Genomic DNA, 19,609 nt, shown 5'->3' with positions numbered 1-19,609 from the left:
AAACAACTCTGTAAAATACAATTAAAGATATACAAACAGACGATATATATATACACAATAAAAAAAGAAAGATATATCAAAAAATAATCAAAAAAAGATTTGGTATGAGTTAAATAATACTAATTAAAATGTATATTATTGTACTATTTACTAATTACTAACTGTAATTCAGCCAGATGGCAAGTGTTTATTTCCTTGGCAGAACGTACTCAGAATCGCTGCATGCCAGGGAGTACGGCTCCCTAACGACAAACGCTTTCTATTAAAACTAGTGCCTGCTCATTCTGTTAGAAGCCAGGGTTCGGCGACTGTACAAGTGTACGCACGTAGTCTGAGACTTCATCAGCCAGGCTCGTTGGTCTAGGGGTATGATTCTCGCTTAGGGTGCGAGAGGTCCCGGGTTCAAATCCCGGACGAGCCCTCTCACCTTTAGTATGAGTTCAAGGGTTCTCTGACTCTTTTTGCTGTTGCTGCTTTTCTCTATCAACCACTTCATATCTGGCCATTTTACTGCAAGCCACATAGTACTTGACGTCACGTTCTGCAGCATCAGAGGCTGATGCATCGGCCAAATTGAAGTTTTTGCAGGCCTGTAGATGCCGTAGTGGGATTCAAACCATTTTATATCGCTCCTAATTGAATTACCGTGGCTCTTTTGCAGAAACGCTAAGCACAGGTATACTTGTTGCTCTGTGGAGTTTCTTTGAACAAATTATCATTGACTTTTTGCAGCATTTTGTGCCTCTCTGCTTTCGTACGCAAAGCCTTCGTTGTAGGTCTGGTGCAACAGCAAAAAGCGGCCTTTTCCCATTAAGCCACTGGGCCTCTTGCGCAGGGTGCTTTGTGTAATTTCAGCCTGATAGGGCACATGCACGGGCAGGACAGAACAGAGTGACGCACACAAAAACCCAGCACAGCTATCAGAAGTTTGTCTGTTCTATGCTAATTCAGATCTTGCGGTCACAGGCTTGCTTTGAACAAACCATCCTTGAATTTGTCGAACGGCCACCTTAAATGTAGCCCATTAAAGACGACCCAGGTGGGACTTGAACCCACAATCTCCAGCTCCGGAGGCTGATGCCTTATCCATTAGGCCACTGGGCCTTGTCTGCTAAGCTTTGCCTTTGATCTGTAATATGACTTCAAGTGGTTTCTGCTGCTCAAACAACTACACTTTGGTATCTCGACGCCAGGTCGGGTTCCGTTTGTGGCGCCCCCCCGAAAGATCTGCTTTCGACGAGGCTCGTTGGTCTAGGGGTATGATTCTCGCTTTGGGTGCGAGAGGTCCCGGGTTCAAATCCCGGACGAGCCCAGCAGCTTCGGAACAAGCAGCCAGCTGGCTCCATCCTTTTGCAGCACTGAGCCAAACTCAAAACTGTCGTGGTTTTGAAATCCTTACTGCTGCTTGAGTTCTCATCTGTACTACAACAGAGCCAAGATTCAGCCAGATGACAAGCGGTTATTTCCTTGCACAGAACGTACTCTGAATCGCTGCCTGCCAGGGAGTGCGGCTTCCTAACGACAAACGCTTTCTATTAAAACTAGTGCCCGCCCATTCTGTTAGAGGCCAGCGTTCGGCGACTGTACAAGTGTACGCAAGTAGCCCGATGCCTTTAGCAGCCAGGCTCGTTGGTCTAGGGGTATGATTCTTGCTTTGGGTGCGAGAGGTCCCGGGTTTAAATCCCGGACGAGCCCAGCAGTCTCAGCGGGAGCAGCCTGTTGGCTCCGTCCTTTGGAGCGCTGAGCCAAACTCAAAACTGCTGTGCTTTTGAAATCCTTAAGGCTGTTTGTCTTCATCGGTACTACAATTTAGCCAATAGTCAGCCAGATGACAAGTGTTTATTTCCTTCACAGAACATACTCACAATCGCTGCCTGCCAGGGAGTACGGCTCCCTAACGACAAACGTTTTGCATTAAAACTAGTGCCTGCCCATTCTGTTAAAGGCCAGCGTTCAGTGACTGTACAAGTGTATGCAAGTAGCCCAAATTTTCATTAATCAGGCTCGTTGGTCTAGGGGTATGATTCTCGCTTCGGGTGCGAGAGGTCCCGGGTTCAAATCCCGGACGAGCCCAGCAGTTTCAGAGCGATTCAGCCAGTTGGCTCATTCCTTTGCAGCACTGAGCCGAACTCAAAACTGTTGTGGTCTGCTCAAATCCTTGCTGCTGCTCGTGGTCATCTGTCCTATAACTTAGCCCAGATTTGATTTATTTATTTATTTAGAAAAGAGACAGAGTACATGAATCAACATTCATTAATGTAGGTGTACCCAAATTAGCCCCAAGGTTAGGTTTCATCGGTAGTGCCTTTGCCAGATGTTATTAGGCCTAAAACTAGAGAAAAGGGTAAAACATTACAACAATAATACAACCAGAACTTGTAAACAACTCTGTAAAATACAATTAAAGATATACAAACAGACGATATATATATACACAATAAAAAAAGAAAGATATATCAAAAAATAATCAAAAAAAGATTTGGTATGAGTTAAATAATACTAATTAAAATGTATATTATTGTACTATTTACTAATTACTAACTGTAATTCAGCCAGATGGCAAGTGTTTATTTCCTTGGCAGAACGTACTCAGAATCGCTGCATGCCAGGGAGTACGGCTCCCTAACGACAAACGCTTTCTATTAAAACTAGTGCCTGCTCATTCTGTTAGAAGCCAGGGTTCGGCGACTGTACAAGTGTACGCACGTAGTCTGAGACTTCATCAGCCAGGCTCGTTGGTCTAGGGGTATGATTCTCGCTTAGGGTGCGAGAGGTCCCGGGTTCAAATCCCGGACGAGCCCTCTCACCTTTAGTATGAGTTCAAGGGTTCTCTGACTCTTTTTGCTGTTGCTGCTTTTCTCTATCAACCACTTCATATCTGGCCATTTTACTGCAAGCCACATAGTACTTGACGTCACGTTCTGCAGCATCAGAGGCTGATGCATCGGCCAAATTGAAGTTTTTGCAGGCCTGTAGATGCCGTAGTGGGATTCAAACCATTTTATATCGCTCCTAATTGAATTACCGTGGCTCTTTTGCAGAAACGCTAAGCACAGGTATACTTGTTGCTCTGTGGAGTTTCTTTGAACAAATTATCATTGACTTTTTGCAGCATTTTGTGCCTCTCTGCTTTCGTACGCAAAGCCTTCGTTGTAGGTCTGGTGCAACAGCAAAAAGCGGCCTTTTCCCATTAAGCCACTGGGCCTCTTGCGCAGGGTGCTTTGTGTAATTTCAGCCTGATAGGGCACATGCACGGGCAGGACAGAACAGAGTGACGCACACAAAAACCCAGCACAGCTATCAGAAGTTTGTCTGTTCTATGCTAATTCAGATCTTGCGGTCACAGGCTTGCTTTGAACAAACCATCCTTGAATTTGTCGAACGGCCACCTTAAATGTAGCCCATTAAAGACGACCCAGGTGGGACTTGAACCCACAATCTCCAGCTCCGGAGGCTGATGCCTTATCCATTAGGCCACTGGGCCTTGTCTGCTAAGCTTTGCCTTTGATCTGTAATATGACTTCAAGTGGTTTCTGCTGCTCAAACAACTACACTTTGGTATCTCGACGCCAGGTCGGGTTCCGTTTGTGGCGCCCCCCCGAAAGATTTGCTTTCGACGAGGCTCGTTGGTCTAGGGGTATGATTCTCGCTTTGGGTGCGAGAGGTCCCGGGTTCAAATCCCGGACGAGCCCAGCAGCTTCGGAACAAGCAGCCAGCTGGCTCCATCCTTTTGCAGCACTGAGCCAAACTCAAAACTGTCGTGGTTTTGAAATCCTTACTGCTGCTTGAGTTCTCATCTGTACTACAACAGAGCCAAGATTCAGCCAGATGACAAGCGGTTATTTCCTTGCACAGAACGTACTCTGAATCGCTGCCTGCCAGGGAGTGCGGCTTCCTAACGACAAACGCTTTCTATTAAAACTAGTGCCCGCCCATTCTGTTAGAGGCCAGCGTTCGGCGACTGTACAAGTGTACGCAAGTAGCCCGATGCCTTTAGCAGCCAGGCTCGTTGGTCTAGGGGTATGATTCTTGCTTTGGGTGCGAGAGGTCCCGGGTTTAAATCCCGGACGAGCCCAGCAGTCTCAGCGGGAGCAGCCTGTTGGCTCCGTCCTTTGGAGCGCTGAGCCAAACTCAAAACTGCTGTGCTTTTGAAATCCTTAAGGCTGTTTGTCTTCATCGGTACTACAATTTAGCCAATAGTCAGCCAGATGACAAGTGTTTATTTCCTTCACAGAACATACTCACAATCGCTGCCTGCCAGGGAGTACGGCTCCCTAACGACAAACGTTTTGCATTAAAACTAGTGCCTGCCCATTCTGTTAAAGGCCAGCGTTCAGTGACTGTACAAGTGTATGCAAGTAGCCCAAATTTTCATTAATCAGGCTCGTTGGTCTAGGGGTATGATTCTCGCTTCGGGTGCGAGAGGTCCCGGGTTCAAATCCCGGACGAGCCCAGCAGTTTCAGAGCGATTCAGCCAGTTGGCTCATTCCTTTGCAGCACTGAGCCGAACTCAAAACTGTTGTGGTCTGCTCAAATCCTTGCTGCTGCTCGTGGTCATCTGTCCTATAACTTAGCCCAGATTTGATTTATTTATTTATTTAGAAAAGAGACAGAGTACATGAATCAACATTCATTAATGTAGGTGTACCCAAATTAGCCCCAAGGTTAGGTTTCATCGGTAGTGCCTTTGCCAGATGTTATTAGGCCTAAAACTAGAGAAAAGGGTAAAACATTACAACAATAATACAACCAGAACTTGTAAACAACTCTGTAAAATACAATTAAAGATATACAAACAGACGATATATATATACACAATAAAAAAAGAAAGATATATCAAAAAATAATCAAAAAAAGATTTGGTATGAGTTAAATAATACTAATTAAAATGTATATTATTGTACTATTTACTAATTACTAACTGTAATTCAGCCAGATGGCAAGTGTTTATTTCCTTGGCAGAACGTACTCAGAATCGCTGCATGCCAGGGAGTACGGCTCCCTAACGACAAACGCTTTCTATTAAAACTAGTGCCTGCTCATTCTGTTAGAAGCCAGGGTTCGGCGACTGTACAAGTGTACGCACGTAGTCTGAGACTTCATCAGCCAGGCTCGTTGGTCTAGGGGTATGATTCTCGCTTAGGGTGCGAGAGGTCCCGGGTTCAAATCCCGGACGAGCCCTCTCACCTTTAGTATGAGTTCAAGGGTTCTCTGACTCTTTTTGCTGTTGCTGCTTTTCTCTATCAACCACTTCATATCTGGCCATTTTACTGCAAGCCACATAGTACTTGACGTCACGTTCTGCAGCATCAGAGGCTGATGCATCGGCCAAATTGAAGTTTTTGCAGGCCTGTAGATGCCGTAGTGGGATTCAAACCATTTTATATCGCTCCTAATTGAATTACCGTGGCTCTTTTGCAGAAACGCTAAGCACAGGTATACTTGTTGCTCTGTGGAGTTTCTTTGAACAAATTATCATTGACTTTTTGCAGCATTTTGTGCCTCTCTGCTTTCGTACGCAAAGCCTTCGTTGTAGGTCTGGTGCAACAGCAAAAAGCGGCCTTTTCCCATTAAGCCACTGGGCCTCTTGCGCAGGGTGCTTTGTGTAATTTCAGCCTGATAGGGCACATGCACGGGCAGGACAGAACAGAGTGACGCACACAAAAACCCAGCACAGCTATCAGAAGTTTGTCTGTTCTATGCTAATTCAGATCTTGCGGTCACAGGCTTGCTTTGAACAAACCATCCTTGAATTTGTCGAACGGCCACCTTAAATGTAGCCCATTAAAGACGACCCAGGTGGGACTTGAACCCACAATCTCCAGCTCCGGAGGCTGATGCCTTATCCATTAGGCCACTGGGCCTTGTCTGCTAAGCTTTGCCTTTGATCTGTAATATGACTTCAAGTGGTTTCTGCTGCTCAAACAACTACACTTTGGTATCTCGACGCCAGGTCGGGTTCCGTTTGTGGCGCCCCCCCGAAAGATTTGCTTTCGACGAGGCTCGTTGGTCTAGGGGTATGATTCTCGCTTTGGGTGCGAGAGGTCCCGGGTTCAAATCCCGGACGAGCCCAGCAGCTTCGGAACAAGCAGCCAGCTGGCTCCATCCTTTTGCAGCACTGAGCCAAACTCAAAACTGTCGTGGTTTTGAAATCCTTACTGCTGCTTGAGTTCTCATCTGTACTACAACAGAGCCAAGATTCAGCCAGATGACAAGCGGTTATTTCCTTGCACAGAACGTACTCTGAATCGCTGCCTGCCAGGGAGTGCGGCTTCCTAACGACAAACGCTTTCTATTAAAACTAGTGCCCGCCCATTCTGTTAGAGGCCAGCGTTCGGCGACTGTACAAGTGTACGCAAGTAGCCCGATGCCTTTAGCAGCCAGGCTCGTTGGTCTAGGGGTATGATTCTTGCTTTGGGTGCGAGAGGTCCCGGGTTTAAATCCCGGACGAGCCCAGCAGTCTCAGCGGGAGCAGCCTGTTGGCTCCGTCCTTTGGAGCGCTGAGCCAAACTCAAAACTGCTGTGCTTTTGAAATCCTTAAGGCTGTTTGTCTTCATCGGTACTACAATTTAGCCAATAGTCAGCCAGATGACAAGTGTTTATTTCCTTCACAGAACATACTCACAATCGCTGCCTGCCAGGGAGTACGGCTCCCTAACGACAAACGTTTTGCATTAAAACTAGTGCCTGCCCATTCTGTTAAAGGCCAGCGTTCAGTGACTGTACAAGTGTATGCAAGTAGCCCAAATTTTCATTAATCAGGCTCGTTGGTCTAGGGGTATGATTCTCGCTTCGGGTGCGACAGGTCCCGGGTTCAAATCCCGGACGAGCCCAGCAGTTTCAGAGCGATTCAGCCAGTTGGCTCATTCCTTTGCAGCACTGAGCCGAACTCAAAACTGTTGTGGTCTGCTCAAATCCTTGCTGCTGCTCGTGGTCATCTGTCCTATAACTTAGCCCAGATTTAATTTTTTTTTTTTTTTTAGAAAAGGGACAGAGTACATGAATCAACATTCATTAATGTAGGTGTACCCAAATTAGCCCCAAGGTTAGGTTTCATCGGTAGTGCCTTTGCCAGATGTTATTAGGCCTAAAACTAGAGAAAAGGGTAAAACATTACAACAATAATACAACTAGAACTTGTAAACAACTCTGTAAAATACAATTAAAGATATACAAACAGACGATATATATATATATACACAATAAAAAAAGAAAGATATATCAAAAAATAATCAAAAAAAGATTTGGTATGAGTTAAATAATACTAATTAAAATGTATATTACTGTACTATTTACTAATTACTAACTGTAATTCAGCCAGATGGCAAGTGTTTATTTCCTTGGCAGAACGTACTCAGAATCGCTGCATGCCAGGGAGTACGGCTCCCTAACGACAAACGCTTTCTATTAAAACTAGTGCCTGCTCATTCTGTTAGAAGCCAGGGTTCGGCGACTGTACAAGTGTACGCACGTAGTCTGAGACTTCATCAGCCAGGCTCGTTGGTCTAGGGGTATGATTCTCGCTTAGGGTGCGAGAGGTCCCGGGTTCAAATCCCGGATGAGCCCTCTCACCTTTAGTATGAGTTCAAGGGTTCTCTGACTCTTTTTGCTGTTGCTGCTTTTCTCTATCAACCACTTCATATCTGGCCATTTTACTGCAAGCCACATAGTACTTGACGTCACGTTCTGCAGCATCAGAGGCTGATGCATCGGCCAAATTGAAGTTTTTGCAGGCCTGTAGATGCCGTAGTGGGATTCAAACCATTTTATATCGCTCCTAATTGAATTACCGTGGCTCTTTTGCAGAAACGCTAAGCACAGGTATACTTGTTGCTCTGTGGAGTTTCTTTGAACAAATTATCATTGACTTTTTGCAGCATTTTGTGCCTCTCTGCTTTCGTACGCAAAGCCTTCGTTGTAGGTCTGGTGCAACAGCAAAAAGCGGCCTTTTCCCATTAAGCCACTGGGCCTCTTGCGCAGGGTGCTTTGTGTAATTTCAGCCTGATAGGGCACATGCACGGGCAGGACAGAACAGAGTGACGCACACAAAAACCCAGCACAGCTATCAGAAGTTTGTCTGTTCTATGCTAATTCAGATCTTGCGGTCACAGGCTTGCTTTGAACAAACCATCCTTGAATTTGTCGAACGGCCACCTTAAATGTAGCCCATTAAAGACGACCCAGGTGGGACTTGAACCCACAATCTCCAGCTCCGGAGGCTGATGCCTTATCCATTAGGCCACTGGGCCTTGTCTGCTAAGCTTTGCCTTTGATCTGTAATATGACTTCAAGTGGTTTCTGCTGCTCAAACAACTACACTTTGGTATCTCGACGCCAGGTCGGGTTCCGTTTGTGGCGCCCCCCCGAAAAATTTGCTTTCGACGAGGCTCGTTGGTCTAGGGGTATGATTCTCGCTTTGGGTGCGAGAGGTCCCGGGTTCAAATCCCGGACGAGCCCAGCAGCTTCGGAACAAGCAGCCAGCTGGCTCCATCCTTTTGCAGCACTGAGCCAAACTCAAAACTGTCGTGGTTTTGAAATCCTTACTGCTGCTTGAGTTCTCATCTGTACTACAACAGAGCCAAGATTCAGCCAGATGACAAGCGGTTATTTCCTTGCACAGAACGTACTCTGAATCGCTGCCTGCCAGGGAGTGCGGCTTCCTAACGACAAACGCTTTCTATTAAAACTAGTGCCCGCCCATTCTGTTAGAGGCCAGCGTTCGGCGACTGTACAAGTGTACGCAAGTAGCCCGATGCCTTTAGCAGCCAGGCTCGTTGGTCTAGGGGTATGATTCTTGCTTTGGGTGCGAGAGGTCCCGGGTTTAAATCCCGGACGAGCCCAGCAGTCTCAGCGGGAGCAGCCTGTTGGCTCCGTCCTTTGGAGCGCTGAGCCAAACTCAAAACTGCTGTGCTTTTGAAATCCTTAAGGCTGTTTGTCTTCATCGGTACTACAATTTAGCCAATAGTCAGCCAGATGACAAGTGTTTATTTCCTTCACAGAACATACTCACAATCGCTGCCTGCCAGGGAGTACGGCTCCCTAACGACAAACGTTTTGCATTAAAACTAGTGCCTGCCCATTCTGTTAAAGGCCAGCGTTCAGTGACTGTACAAGTGTATGCAAGTAGCCCAAATTTTCATTAATCAGGCTCGTTGGTCTAGGGGTATGATTCTCGCTTCGGGTGCGAGAGGTCCCGGGTTCAAATCCCGGACGAGCCCAGCAGTTTCAGAGCGATTCAGCCAGTTGGCTCATTCCTTTGCAGCACTGAGCCGAACTCAAAACTGTTGTGGTCTGCTCAAATCCTTGCTGCTGCTCGTGGTCATCTGTCCTATAACTTAGCCCAGATTTGATTTATTTATTTATTTAGAAAAGAGACAGAGTACATGAATCAACATTCATTAATGTAGGTGTACCCAAATTAGCCCCAAGGTTAGGTTTCATCGGTAGTGCCTTTGCCAGATGTTATTAGGCCTAAAACTAGAGAAAAGGGTAAAACATTACAACAATAATACAACCAGAACTTGTAAACAACTCTGTAAAATACAATTAAAGATATACAAACAGACGATATATATATACACAATAAAAAAAGAAAGATATATCAAAAAATAATCAAAAAAAGATTTGGTATGAGTTAAATAATACTAATTAAAATGTATATTATTGTACTATTTACTAATTACTAACTGTAATTCAGCCAGATGGCAAGTGTTTATTTCCTTGGCAGAACGTACTCAGAATCGCTGCATGCCAGGGAGTACGGCTCCCTAACGACAAACGCTTTCTATTAAAACTAGTGCCTGCTCATTCTGTTAGAAGCCAGGGTTCGGCGACTGTACAAGTGTACGCACGTAGTCTGAGACTTCATCAGCCAGGCTCGTTGGTCTAGGGGTATGATTCTCGCTTAGGGTGCGAGAGGTCCCGGGTTCAAATCCCGGACGAGCCCTCTCACCTTTAGTATGAGTTCAAGGGTTCTCTGACTCTTTTTGCTGTTGCTGCTTTTCTCTATCAACCACTTCATATCTGGCCATTTTACTGCAAGCCACATAGTACTTGACGTCACGTTCTGCAGCATCAGAGGCTGATGCATCGGCCAAATTGAAGTTTTTGCAGGCCTGTAGATGCCGTAGTGGGATTCAAACCATTTTATATCGCTCCTAATTGAATTACCGTGGCTCTTTTGCAGAAACGCTAAGCACAGGTATACTTGTTGCTCTGTGGAGTTTCTTTGAACAAATTATCATTGACTTTTTGCAGCATTTTGTGCCTCTCTGCTTTCGTACGCAAAGCCTTCGTTGTAGGTCTGGTGCAACAGCAAAAAGCGGCCTTTTCCCATTAAGCCACTGGGCCTCTTGCGCAGGGTGCTTTGTGTAATTTCAGCCTGATAGGGCACATGCACGGGCAGGACAGAACAGAGTGACGCACACAAAAACCCAGCACAGCTATCAGAAGTTTGTCTGTTCTATGCTAATTCAGATCTTGCGGTCACAGGCTTGCTTTGAACAAACCATCCTTGAATTTGTCGAACGGCCACCTTAAATGTAGCCCATTAAAGACGACCCAGGTGGGACTTGAACCCACAATCTCCAGCTCCGGAGGCTGATGCCTTATCCATTAGGCCACTGGGCCTTGTCTGCTAAGCTTTGCCTTTGATCTGTAATATGACTTCAAGTGGTTTCTGCTGCTCAAACAACTACACTTTGGTATCTCGACGCCAGGTCGGGTTCCGTTTGTGGCGCCCCCCCGAAAGATTTGCTTTCGACGAGGCTCGTTGGTCTAGGGGTATGATTCTCGCTTTGGGTGCGAGAGGTCCCGGGTTCAAATCCCGGACGAGCCCAGCAGCTTCGGAACAAGCAGCCAGCTGGCTCCATCCTTTTGCAGCACTGAGCCAAACTCAAAACTGTCGTGGTTTTGAAATCCTTACTGCTGCTTGAGTTCTCATCTGTACTACAACAGAGCCAAGATTCAGCCAGATGACAAGCGGTTATTTCCTTGCACAGAACGTACTCTGAATCGCTGCCTGCCAGGGAGTGCGGCTTCCTAACGACAAACGCTTTCTATTAAAACTAGTGCCCGCCCATTCTGTTAGAGGCCAGCGTTCGGCGACTGTACAAGTGTACGCAAGTAGCCCGATGCCTTTAGCAGCCAGGCTCGTTGGTCTAGGGGTATGATTCTTGCTTTGGGTGCGAGAGGTCCCGGGTTTAAATCCCGGACGAGCCCAGCAGTCTCAGCGGGAGCAGCCTGTTGGCTCCGTCCTTTGGAGCGCTGAGCCAAACTCAAAACTGCTGTGCTTTTGAAATCCTTAAGGCTGTTTGTCTTCATCGGTACTACAATTTAGCCAATAGTCAGCCAGATGACAAGTGTTTATTTCCTTCACAGAACATACTCACAATCGCTGCCTGCCAGGGAGTACGGCTCCCTAACGACAAACGTTTTGCATTAAAACTAGTGCCTGCCCATTCTGTTAAAGGCCAGCGTTCAGTGACTGTACAAGTGTATGCAAGTAGCCCAAATTTTCATTAATCAGGCTCGTTGGTCTAGGGGTATGATTCTCGCTTCGGGTGCGAGAGGTCCCGGGTTCAAATCCCGGACGAGCCCAGCAGTTTCAGAGCGATTCAGCCAGTTGGCTCATTCCTTTGCAGCACTGAGCCGAACTCAAAACTGTTGTGGTCTGCTCAAATCCTTGCTGCTGCTCGTGGTCATCTGTCCTATAACTTAGCCCAGATTTGATTTATTTATTTATTTAGAAAAGAGACAGAGTACATGAATCAACATTCATTAATGTAGGTGTACCCAAATTAGCCCCAAGGTTAGGTTTCATCGGTAGTGCCTTTGCCAGATGTTATTAGGCCTAAAACTAGAGAAAAGGGTAAAACATTACAACAATAATACAACCAGAACTTGTAAACAACTCTGTAAAATACAATTAAAGATATACAAACAGACGATATATATATACACAATAAAAAAAGAAAGATATATCAAAAAATAATCAAAAAAAGATTTGGTATGAGTTAAATAATACTAATTAAAATGTATATTATTGTACTATTTACTAATTACTAACTGTAATTCAGCCAGATGGCAAGTGTTTATTTCCTTGGCAGAACGTACTCAGAATCGCTGCATGCCAGGGAGTACGGCTCCCTAACGACAAACGCTTTCTATTAAAACTAGTGCCTGCTCATTCTGTTAGAAGCCAGGGTTCGGCGACTGTACAAGTGTACGCACGTAGTCTGAGACTTCATCAGCCAGGCTCGTTGGTCTAGGGGTATGATTCTCGCTTAGGGTGCGAGAGGTCCCGGGTTCAAATCCCGGACGAGCCCTCTCACCTTTAGTATGAGTTCAAGGGTTCTCTGACTCTTTTTGCTGTTGCTGCTTTTCTCTATCAACCACTTCATATCTGGCCATTTTACTGCAAGCCACATAGTACTTGACGTCACGTTCTGCAGCATCAGAGGCTGATGCATCGGCCAAATTGAAGTTTTTGCAGGCCTGTAGATGCCGTAGTGGGATTCAAACCATTTTATATCGCTCCTAATTGAATTACCGTGGCTCTTTTGCAGAAACGCTAAGCACAGGTATACTTGTTGCTCTGTGGAGTTTCTTTGAACAAATTATCATTGACTTTTTGCAGCATTTTGTGCCTCTCTGCTTTCGTACGCAAAGCCTTCGTTGTAGGTCTGGTGCAACAGCAAAAAGCGGCCTTTTCCCATTAAGCCACTGGGCCTCTTGCGCAGGGTGCTTTGTGTAATTTCAGCCTGATAGGGCACATGCACGGGCAGGACAGAACAGAGTGACGCACACAAAAACCCAGCACAGCTATCAGAAGTTTGTCTGTTCTATGCTAATTCAGATCTTGCGGTCACAGGCTTGCTTTGAACAAACCATCCTTGAATTTGTCGAACGGCCACCTTAAATGTAGCCCATTAAAGACGACCCAGGTGGGACTTGAACCCACAATCTCCAGCTCCGGAGGCTGATGCCTTATCCATTAGGCCACTGGGCCTTGTCTGCTAAGCTTTGCCTTTGATCTGTAATATGACTTCAAGTGGTTTCTGCTGCTCAAACAACTACACTTTGGTATCTCGACGCCAGGTCGGGTTCCGTTTGTGGCGCCCCCCCGAAAGATTTGCTTTCGACGAGGCTCGTTGGTCTAGGGGTATGATTCTCGCTTTGGGTGCGAGAGGTCCCGGGTTCAAATCCCGGACGAGCCCAGCAGCTTCGGAACAAGCAGCCAGCTGGCTCCATCCTTTTGCAGCACTGAGCCAAACTCAAAACTGTCGTGGTTTTGAAATCCTTACTGCTGCTTGAGTTCTCATCTGTACTACAACAGAGCCAAGATTCAGCCAGATGACAAGCGGTTATTTCCTTGCACAGAACGTACTCTGAATCGCTGCCTGCCAGGGAGTGCGGCTTCCTAACGACAAACGCTTTCTATTAAAACTAGTGCCCGCCCATTCTGTTAGAGGCCAGCGTTCGGCGACTGTACAAGTGTACGCAAGTAGCCCGATGCCTTTAGCAGCCAGGCTCGTTGGTCTAGGGGTTTGATTCTTGCTTTGGGTGCGAGAGGTCCCGGGTTTAAATCCCGGACGAGCCCAGCAGTCTCAGCGGGAGCAGCCTGTTGGCTCCGTCCTTTGGAGCGCTGAGCCAAACTCAAAACTGCTGTGCTTTTGAAATCCTTAAGGCTGTTTGTCTTCATCGGTACTACAATTTAGCCAATAGTCAGCCAGATGACAAGTGTTTATTTCCTTCACAGAACATACTCACAATCGCTGCCTGCCAGGGAGTACGGCTCCCTAACGACAAACGTTTTGCATTAAAACTAGTGCCTGCCCATTCTGTTAAAGGCCAGCGTTCAGTGACTGTACAAGTGTATGCAAGTAGCCCAAATTTTCATTAATCAGGCTCGTTGGTCTAGGGGTATGATTCTCGCTTCGGGTGCGAGAGGTCCCGGGTTCAAATCCCGGACGAGCCCAGCAGTTTCAGAGCGATTCAGCCAGTTGGCTCATTCCTTTGCAGCACTGAGCCGAACTCAAAACTGTTGTGGTCTGCTCAAATCCTTGCTGCTGCTCGTGGTCATCTGTCCTATAACTTAGCCCAGATTTGATTTATTTATTTATTTAGAAAAGAGACAGAGTACATGAATCAACATTCATTAATGTAGGTGTACCCAAATTAGCCCCAAGGTTAGGTTTCATCGGTAGTGCCTTTGCCAGATGTTATTAGGCCTAAAACTAGAGAAAAGGGTAAAACATTACAACAATAATACAACCAGAACTTGTAAACAACTCTGTAAAATACAATTAAAGATATACAAACAGACGATATATATATACACAATAAAAAAAGAAAGATATATCAAAAAATAATCAAAAAAAGATTTGGTATGAGTTAAATAATACTAATTAAAATGTATATTATTGTACTATTTACTAATTACTAACTGTAATTCAGCCAGATGGCAAGTGTTTATTTCCTTGGCAGAACGTACTCAGAATCGCTGCATGCCAGGGAGTACGGCTCCCTAACGACAAACGCTTTCTATTAAAACTAGTGCCTGCTCATTCTGTTAGAAGCCAGGGTTCGGCGACTGTACAAGTGTACGCACGTAGTCTGAGACTTCATCAGCCAGGCTCGTTGGTCTAGGGGTATGATTCTCGCTTAGGGTGCGAGAGGTCCCGGGTTCAAATCCCGGACGAGCCCTCTCACCTTTAGTATGAGTTCAAGGGTTCTCTGACTCTTTTTGCTGTTGCTGCTTTTCTCTATCAACCACTTCATATCTGGCCATTTTACTGCAAGCCACATAGTACTTGACGTCACGTTCTGCAGCATCAGAGGCTGATGCATCGGCCAAATTGAAGTTTTTGCAGGCCTGTAGATGCCGTAGTGGGATTCAAACCATTTTATATCGCTCCTAATTGAATTACCGTGGCTCTTTTGCAGAAACGCTAAGCACAGGTATACTTGTTGCTCTGTGGAGTTTCTTTGAACAAATTATCATTGACTTTTTGCAGCATTTTGTGCCTCTCTGCTTTCGTACGCAAAGCCTTCGTTGTAGGTCTGGTGCAACAGCAAAAAGCGGCCTTTTCCCATTAAGCCACTGGGCCTCTTGCGCAGGGTGCTTTGTGTAATTTCAGCCTGATAGGGCACATGCACGGGCAGGACAGAACAGAGTGACGCACACAAAAACCCAGCACAGCTATCAGAAGTTTGTCTGTTCTATGCTAATTCAGATCTTGCGGTCACAGGCTTGCTTTGAACAAACCATCCTTGAATTTGTCGAACGGCCACCTTAAATGTAGCCCATTAAAGACGACCCAGGTGGGACTTGAACCCACAATCTCCAGCTCCGGAGGCTGATGCCTTATCCATTAGGCCACTGGGCCTTGTCTGCTAAGCTTTGCCTTTGATCTGTAATATGACTTCAAGTGGTTTCTGCTGCTCAAACAACTACACTTTGGTATCTCGACGCCAGGTCGGGTTCCGTTTGTGGCGCCCCCCCGAAAGATTTGCTTTCGACGAGGCTCGTTGGTCTAGGGGTATGATTCTCGCTTTGGGTGCGAGAGGTCCCGGGTTCAAATCCCGGACGAGCCCAGCAGCTTCGGAACAAGCAGCCAGCTGGCTCCATCCTTTTGCAGCACTGAGCCAAACTCAAAACTGTCGTGGTTTTGAAATCCTTACTGCTGCTTGAGTTCTCATCTGTACTACAACAGAGCCAAGATTCAGCCAGATGACAAGCGGTTATTTCCTTGCACAGAACGTACTCTGAATCGCTGCCTGCCAGGGAGTGCGGCTTCCTAACGACAAACGCTTTCTATTAAAACTAGTGCCCGCCCATTCTGTTAGAGGCCAGCGTTCGGCGACTGTACAAGTGTACGCAAGTAGCCCGATGCCTTTAGCAGCCAGGCTCGTTGGTCTAGGGGTATGATTCTTGCTTTGGGTGCGAGAGGTCCCGGGTTTAAATCCCGGACGAGCCCAGCAGTCTCAGCGGGAGCAGCCTGTTGGCTCCGTCCTTTGGAGCGCTGAGCCAAACTCAAAACTGCTGTGCTTTTGAAATCCTTAAGGCTGTTTGTCTTCATCGGTACTACAATTTAGCCAATAGTCAGCCAGATGACAAGTGTTTATTTCCTTCACAGAACATACTCACAATCGCTGCCTGCCAGGGAGTACGGCTCCCTAACGACAAACGTTTTGCATTAAAACTAGTGCCTGCCCATTCTGTTAAAGGCCAGCGTTCAGTGACTGTACAAGTGTATGCAAGTAGCCCAAATTTTCATTAATCAGGCTCGTTGGTCTAGGGGTATGATTCTCGCTTCGGGTGCGAGAGGTCCCGGGTTCAAATCCCGGACGAGCCCAGCAGTTTCAGAGCGATTCAGCCAGTTGGCTCATTCCTTTGCAGCACTGAGCCGAACTCAAAACTGTTGTGGTCTGCTCAAATCCTTGCTGCTGCTCGTGGTCATCTGTCCTATAACTTAGCCCAGATTTGATTTATTTATTTATTTAGAAAAGAGACAGAGTACATGAATCAACATTCATTAATGTAGGTGTACCCAAATTAGCCCCAAGGTTAGGTTTCATCGGTAGTGCCTTTGCCAGATGTTATTAGGCCTAAAACTAGAGAAAAGGGTAAAACATTACAACAATAATACAACCAGAACTTGTAAACAACTCTGTAAAATACAATTAAAGATATACAAACAGACGATATATATATACACAATAAAAAAAGAAAGATATATCAAAAAATAATCAAAAAAAGATTTGGTATGAGTTAAATAATACTAATTAAAATGTATATTATTGTACTATTTACTAATTACTAACTGTAATTCAGCCAGATGGCAAGTGTTTATTTCCTTGGCAGAACGTACTCAGAATCGCTGCATGCCAGGGAGTACGGCTCCCTAACGACAAACGCTTTCTATTAAAACTAGTGCCTGCTCATTCTGTTAGAAGCCAGGGTTCGGCGACTGTACAAGTGTACGCACGTAGTCTGAGACTTCATCAGCCAGGCTCGTTGGTCTAGGGGTATGATTCTCGCTTAGGGTGCGAGAGGTCCCGGGTTCAAATCCCGGACGAGCCCTCTCACCTTTAGTATGAGTTCAAGGGTTCTCTGACTCTTTTTGCTGTTGCTGCTTTTCTCTATCAACCACTTCATATCTGGCCATTTTACTGCAAGCCACATAGTACTTGACGTCACGTTCTGCAGCATCAGAGGCTGATGCATCGGCCAAATTGAAGTTTTTGCAGGCCTGTAGATGCCGTAGTGGGATTCAAACCATTTTATATCGCTCCTAATTGAATTACCGTGGCTCTTTTGCAGAAACGCTAAGCACAGGTATACTTGTTGCTCTGTGGAGTTTCTTTGAACAAATTATCATTGACTTTTTGCAGCATTTTGTGCCTCTCTGCTTTCGTACGCAAAGCCTTCGTTGTAGGTCTGGTGCAACAGCAAAAAGCGGCCTTTTCCCATTAAGCCACTGGGCCTCTTGCGCAGGGTGCTTTGTGTAATTTCAGCCTGATAGGGCACATGCACGGGCAGGACAGAACAGAGTGACGCACACAAAAACCCAGCACAGCTATCAGAAGTTTGTCTGTTCTATGCTAATTCAGATCTTGCGGTCACAGGCTTGCTTTGAACAAACCATCCTTGAATTTGTCGAACGGCCACCTTAAATGTAGCCCATTAAAGACGACCCAGGTGGGACTTGAACCCACAATCTCCAGCTCCGGAGGCTGATGCCTTATCCATTAGGCCACTGGGCCTTGTCTGCTAAGCTTTGCCTTTGATCTGTAATATGACTTCAAGTGGTTTCTGCTGCTCAAACAACTACACTTTGGTATCTCGACGCCAGGTCGGGTTCCGTTTGTGGCGCCCCCCCGAAAGATTTGCTTTCGACGAGGCTCGTTGGTCTAGGGGTATGATTCTCGCTTTGGGTGCGAGAGGTCCCGGGTTCAAATCCCGGACGAGCCCAGCAGCTTCGGAACAAGCAGCCAGCTGGCTCCATCCTTTTGCAGCACTGAGCCAAACTCAAAACTGTCGTGGTTTTGAAATCCTTACTGCTGCTTGAGTTCTCATCTGTACTACAACAGAGCCAAGATTCAGCCAGATGACAAGCGGTTATTTCCTTGCACAGAACGTACTCTGAATCGCTGCCTGCCAGGGAGTGCGGCTTCCTAACGACAAACGCTTTCTATTAAAACTAGTGCCCGCCCATTCTGTTAGAGGCCAGCGTTCGGCGACTGTACAAGTGTACGCAAGTAGCCCGATGCCTTTAGCAGCCAGGCTCGTTGGTCTAGGGGTATGATTCTTGCTTTGGGTGCGAGAGGTCCCGGGTTTAAATCCCGGACGAGCCCAGCAGTCTCAGCGGGAGCAGCCTGTTGGCTCCGTCCTTTGGAGCGCTGAGCCAAACTCAAAACTGCTGTGCTTTTGAAATCCTTAAGGCTGTTTGTCTTCATCGGTACTACAATTTAGCCAATAGTCAGCCAGATGACAAGTGTTTATTTCCTTCACAGAACATACTCACAATCGCTGCCTGCCAGGGAGTACGGCTCCCTAACGACAAACGTTTTGCATTAAAACTAGTGCCTGCCCATTCTGTTAAAGGCCAGCGTTCAGTGACTGTACAAGTGTATGCAAGTAGCCCAAATTTTCATTAATCAGGCTCGTTGGTCTAGGGGTATGATTCTCGCTTCGGGTGCGAGAGGTCCCGGGTTCAAATCCCGGACGAGCCCAGCAGTTTCAGAGCGATTCAGCCAGTTGGCTCATTCCTTTGCAGCACTGAGCCGAACTCAAAACTGTTGTGGTCTGCTCAAATCCTTGCTGCTGCTCGTGGTCATCTGTCCTATAACTTAGCCCAGATTTGATTTATTTATTTATTTAGAAAAGAGACAGAGTACATGAATCAACATTCATTAATGTAGGTGTACCCAAATTAGCCCCAAGGTTAGGTTTCATCGGTAGTGCCTTTGCCAGATGTTATTAGGCCTAAAACTAGAGAAAAGGGTAAAACATTACAACAATAATACAACCAGAACTTGTAAACAACTCTGTAAAATACAATTAAAGATATACAAACAGACGATATATATATACACAATAAAAAAAGAAAGATATATCAAAAAATAATCAAAAAAAGATTTGGTATGAGTTAAATAATACTAATTAAAATGTATATTATTGTACTATTTACTAATTACTAACTGTAATTCAGCCAGATGGCAAGTGTTTATTTCCTTGGCAGAACGTACTCAGAATCGCTGCATGCCAGGGAGTACGGCTCCCTAACGACAAACGCTTTCTATTAAAACTAGTGCCTGCTCATTCTGTTAGAAGCCAGGGTTCGGCGACTGTACAAGTGTACGCACGTAGTCTGAGACTTCATCAGCCAGGCTCGTTGGTCTAGGGGTATGATTCTCGCTTAGGGTGCGAGAGGTCCCGGGTTCAAATCCCGGACGAGCCCTCTCACCTTTAGTATGAGTTCAAGGGTTCTCTGACTCTTTTTGCTGTTGCTGCTTTTCTCTATCAACCACTTCATATCTGGCCATTTTACTGCAAGCCACATAGTACTTGACGTCACGTTCTGCAGCATCAGAGGCTGATGCA

General features: G+C 46.0%; 40 non-coding genes across 40 annotated transcripts; 32 read left to right on the top strand and 8 right to left on the bottom strand.

The window, feature by feature from the left end:
* Window positions 1-349: 349 nt before the first annotated feature.
* On the top strand, window positions 350-421 carry trnap-agg (transfer RNA proline (anticodon AGG)). Its single transcript has one exon. It is a non-coding gene; the product is annotated as a tRNA-Pro (tRNA).
* Window positions 422-1,031: 610 nt separating this feature from the next.
* Window positions 1,032-1,104, bottom strand: trnar-ccg (transfer RNA arginine (anticodon CCG)). The gene has a single exon. It is a non-coding gene; the product is annotated as a tRNA-Arg (tRNA).
* A 136-nt stretch (window positions 1,105-1,240) lies between these two features.
* Window positions 1,241-1,312, top strand: trnap-ugg (transfer RNA proline (anticodon UGG)). The gene has a single exon. It is a non-coding gene; the product is annotated as a tRNA-Pro (tRNA).
* A 311-nt stretch (window positions 1,313-1,623) lies between these two features.
* On the top strand, window positions 1,624-1,695 carry trnap-ugg (transfer RNA proline (anticodon UGG)). Its single transcript has one exon. It is a non-coding gene; the product is annotated as a tRNA-Pro (tRNA).
* A 306-nt stretch (window positions 1,696-2,001) lies between these two features.
* On the top strand, window positions 2,002-2,073 carry trnap-cgg (transfer RNA proline (anticodon CGG)). Its single transcript has one exon. It is a non-coding gene; the product is annotated as a tRNA-Pro (tRNA).
* A 656-nt stretch (window positions 2,074-2,729) lies between these two features.
* On the top strand, window positions 2,730-2,801 carry trnap-agg (transfer RNA proline (anticodon AGG)). The gene has a single exon. It is a non-coding gene; the product is annotated as a tRNA-Pro (tRNA).
* Window positions 2,802-3,411: 610 nt separating this feature from the next.
* trnar-ccg (transfer RNA arginine (anticodon CCG)) lies at window positions 3,412-3,484 on the bottom strand. The gene has a single exon. It is a non-coding gene; the product is annotated as a tRNA-Arg (tRNA).
* A 136-nt stretch (window positions 3,485-3,620) lies between these two features.
* trnap-ugg (transfer RNA proline (anticodon UGG)) lies at window positions 3,621-3,692 on the top strand. The gene has a single exon. It is a non-coding gene; the product is annotated as a tRNA-Pro (tRNA).
* Window positions 3,693-4,003: 311 nt separating this feature from the next.
* Window positions 4,004-4,075, top strand: trnap-ugg (transfer RNA proline (anticodon UGG)). The gene has a single exon. It is a non-coding gene; the product is annotated as a tRNA-Pro (tRNA).
* A 306-nt stretch (window positions 4,076-4,381) lies between these two features.
* On the top strand, window positions 4,382-4,453 carry trnap-cgg (transfer RNA proline (anticodon CGG)). The gene has a single exon. It is a non-coding gene; the product is annotated as a tRNA-Pro (tRNA).
* A 656-nt stretch (window positions 4,454-5,109) lies between these two features.
* Window positions 5,110-5,181, top strand: trnap-agg (transfer RNA proline (anticodon AGG)). Its single transcript has one exon. It is a non-coding gene; the product is annotated as a tRNA-Pro (tRNA).
* Window positions 5,182-5,791: 610 nt separating this feature from the next.
* trnar-ccg (transfer RNA arginine (anticodon CCG)) lies at window positions 5,792-5,864 on the bottom strand. Its single transcript has one exon. It is a non-coding gene; the product is annotated as a tRNA-Arg (tRNA).
* A 136-nt stretch (window positions 5,865-6,000) lies between these two features.
* Window positions 6,001-6,072, top strand: trnap-ugg (transfer RNA proline (anticodon UGG)). Its single transcript has one exon. It is a non-coding gene; the product is annotated as a tRNA-Pro (tRNA).
* A 311-nt stretch (window positions 6,073-6,383) lies between these two features.
* Window positions 6,384-6,455, top strand: trnap-ugg (transfer RNA proline (anticodon UGG)). The gene has a single exon. It is a non-coding gene; the product is annotated as a tRNA-Pro (tRNA).
* A 306-nt stretch (window positions 6,456-6,761) lies between these two features.
* On the top strand, window positions 6,762-6,833 carry trnap-cgg (transfer RNA proline (anticodon CGG)). The gene has a single exon. It is a non-coding gene; the product is annotated as a tRNA-Pro (tRNA).
* A 1,343-nt stretch (window positions 6,834-8,176) lies between these two features.
* Window positions 8,177-8,249, bottom strand: trnar-ccg (transfer RNA arginine (anticodon CCG)). Its single transcript has one exon. It is a non-coding gene; the product is annotated as a tRNA-Arg (tRNA).
* Window positions 8,250-8,385: 136 nt separating this feature from the next.
* Window positions 8,386-8,457, top strand: trnap-ugg (transfer RNA proline (anticodon UGG)). The gene has a single exon. It is a non-coding gene; the product is annotated as a tRNA-Pro (tRNA).
* A 311-nt stretch (window positions 8,458-8,768) lies between these two features.
* On the top strand, window positions 8,769-8,840 carry trnap-ugg (transfer RNA proline (anticodon UGG)). Its single transcript has one exon. It is a non-coding gene; the product is annotated as a tRNA-Pro (tRNA).
* Window positions 8,841-9,146: 306 nt separating this feature from the next.
* Window positions 9,147-9,218, top strand: trnap-cgg (transfer RNA proline (anticodon CGG)). Its single transcript has one exon. It is a non-coding gene; the product is annotated as a tRNA-Pro (tRNA).
* Window positions 9,219-9,874: 656 nt separating this feature from the next.
* On the top strand, window positions 9,875-9,946 carry trnap-agg (transfer RNA proline (anticodon AGG)). The gene has a single exon. It is a non-coding gene; the product is annotated as a tRNA-Pro (tRNA).
* A 610-nt stretch (window positions 9,947-10,556) lies between these two features.
* On the bottom strand, window positions 10,557-10,629 carry trnar-ccg (transfer RNA arginine (anticodon CCG)). Its single transcript has one exon. It is a non-coding gene; the product is annotated as a tRNA-Arg (tRNA).
* A 136-nt stretch (window positions 10,630-10,765) lies between these two features.
* Window positions 10,766-10,837, top strand: trnap-ugg (transfer RNA proline (anticodon UGG)). The gene has a single exon. It is a non-coding gene; the product is annotated as a tRNA-Pro (tRNA).
* Window positions 10,838-11,148: 311 nt separating this feature from the next.
* trnap-ugg (transfer RNA proline (anticodon UGG)) lies at window positions 11,149-11,220 on the top strand. The gene has a single exon. It is a non-coding gene; the product is annotated as a tRNA-Pro (tRNA).
* A 306-nt stretch (window positions 11,221-11,526) lies between these two features.
* Window positions 11,527-11,598, top strand: trnap-cgg (transfer RNA proline (anticodon CGG)). The gene has a single exon. It is a non-coding gene; the product is annotated as a tRNA-Pro (tRNA).
* Window positions 11,599-12,254: 656 nt separating this feature from the next.
* trnap-agg (transfer RNA proline (anticodon AGG)) lies at window positions 12,255-12,326 on the top strand. The gene has a single exon. It is a non-coding gene; the product is annotated as a tRNA-Pro (tRNA).
* Window positions 12,327-12,936: 610 nt separating this feature from the next.
* Window positions 12,937-13,009, bottom strand: trnar-ccg (transfer RNA arginine (anticodon CCG)). The gene has a single exon. It is a non-coding gene; the product is annotated as a tRNA-Arg (tRNA).
* A 136-nt stretch (window positions 13,010-13,145) lies between these two features.
* Window positions 13,146-13,217, top strand: trnap-ugg (transfer RNA proline (anticodon UGG)). The gene has a single exon. It is a non-coding gene; the product is annotated as a tRNA-Pro (tRNA).
* A 311-nt stretch (window positions 13,218-13,528) lies between these two features.
* On the top strand, window positions 13,529-13,600 carry trnap-ugg (transfer RNA proline (anticodon UGG)). The gene has a single exon. It is a non-coding gene; the product is annotated as a tRNA-Pro (tRNA).
* Window positions 13,601-13,906: 306 nt separating this feature from the next.
* Window positions 13,907-13,978, top strand: trnap-cgg (transfer RNA proline (anticodon CGG)). Its single transcript has one exon. It is a non-coding gene; the product is annotated as a tRNA-Pro (tRNA).
* A 656-nt stretch (window positions 13,979-14,634) lies between these two features.
* Window positions 14,635-14,706, top strand: trnap-agg (transfer RNA proline (anticodon AGG)). Its single transcript has one exon. It is a non-coding gene; the product is annotated as a tRNA-Pro (tRNA).
* A 610-nt stretch (window positions 14,707-15,316) lies between these two features.
* Window positions 15,317-15,389, bottom strand: trnar-ccg (transfer RNA arginine (anticodon CCG)). The gene has a single exon. It is a non-coding gene; the product is annotated as a tRNA-Arg (tRNA).
* Window positions 15,390-15,525: 136 nt separating this feature from the next.
* trnap-ugg (transfer RNA proline (anticodon UGG)) lies at window positions 15,526-15,597 on the top strand. The gene has a single exon. It is a non-coding gene; the product is annotated as a tRNA-Pro (tRNA).
* A 311-nt stretch (window positions 15,598-15,908) lies between these two features.
* trnap-ugg (transfer RNA proline (anticodon UGG)) lies at window positions 15,909-15,980 on the top strand. Its single transcript has one exon. It is a non-coding gene; the product is annotated as a tRNA-Pro (tRNA).
* A 306-nt stretch (window positions 15,981-16,286) lies between these two features.
* trnap-cgg (transfer RNA proline (anticodon CGG)) lies at window positions 16,287-16,358 on the top strand. Its single transcript has one exon. It is a non-coding gene; the product is annotated as a tRNA-Pro (tRNA).
* A 656-nt stretch (window positions 16,359-17,014) lies between these two features.
* On the top strand, window positions 17,015-17,086 carry trnap-agg (transfer RNA proline (anticodon AGG)). Its single transcript has one exon. It is a non-coding gene; the product is annotated as a tRNA-Pro (tRNA).
* Window positions 17,087-17,696: 610 nt separating this feature from the next.
* On the bottom strand, window positions 17,697-17,769 carry trnar-ccg (transfer RNA arginine (anticodon CCG)). The gene has a single exon. It is a non-coding gene; the product is annotated as a tRNA-Arg (tRNA).
* A 136-nt stretch (window positions 17,770-17,905) lies between these two features.
* Window positions 17,906-17,977, top strand: trnap-ugg (transfer RNA proline (anticodon UGG)). Its single transcript has one exon. It is a non-coding gene; the product is annotated as a tRNA-Pro (tRNA).
* A 311-nt stretch (window positions 17,978-18,288) lies between these two features.
* trnap-ugg (transfer RNA proline (anticodon UGG)) lies at window positions 18,289-18,360 on the top strand. The gene has a single exon. It is a non-coding gene; the product is annotated as a tRNA-Pro (tRNA).
* Window positions 18,361-18,666: 306 nt separating this feature from the next.
* Window positions 18,667-18,738, top strand: trnap-cgg (transfer RNA proline (anticodon CGG)). Its single transcript has one exon. It is a non-coding gene; the product is annotated as a tRNA-Pro (tRNA).
* A 656-nt stretch (window positions 18,739-19,394) lies between these two features.
* On the top strand, window positions 19,395-19,466 carry trnap-agg (transfer RNA proline (anticodon AGG)). Its single transcript has one exon. It is a non-coding gene; the product is annotated as a tRNA-Pro (tRNA).
* The last annotated feature ends 143 nt before the right edge of the window (window positions 19,467-19,609 follow it).

Source organism: Rhinichthys klamathensis, unplaced genomic scaffold (genome assembly GCF_029890125.1).
Source record: "Rhinichthys klamathensis goyatoka isolate OS25496 unplaced genomic scaffold, OSU_Roscu_1.1 h1tg000223l_1, whole genome shotgun sequence".
In the NCBI taxonomy this organism is placed as follows: Eukaryota; Metazoa; Chordata; class Actinopteri; order Cypriniformes; family Leuciscidae; genus Rhinichthys; species Rhinichthys klamathensis.
The sequence above is the reverse complement of the archived record's forward strand: the minus strand, read 5'-3'. Positions and strand labels throughout refer to the sequence as shown.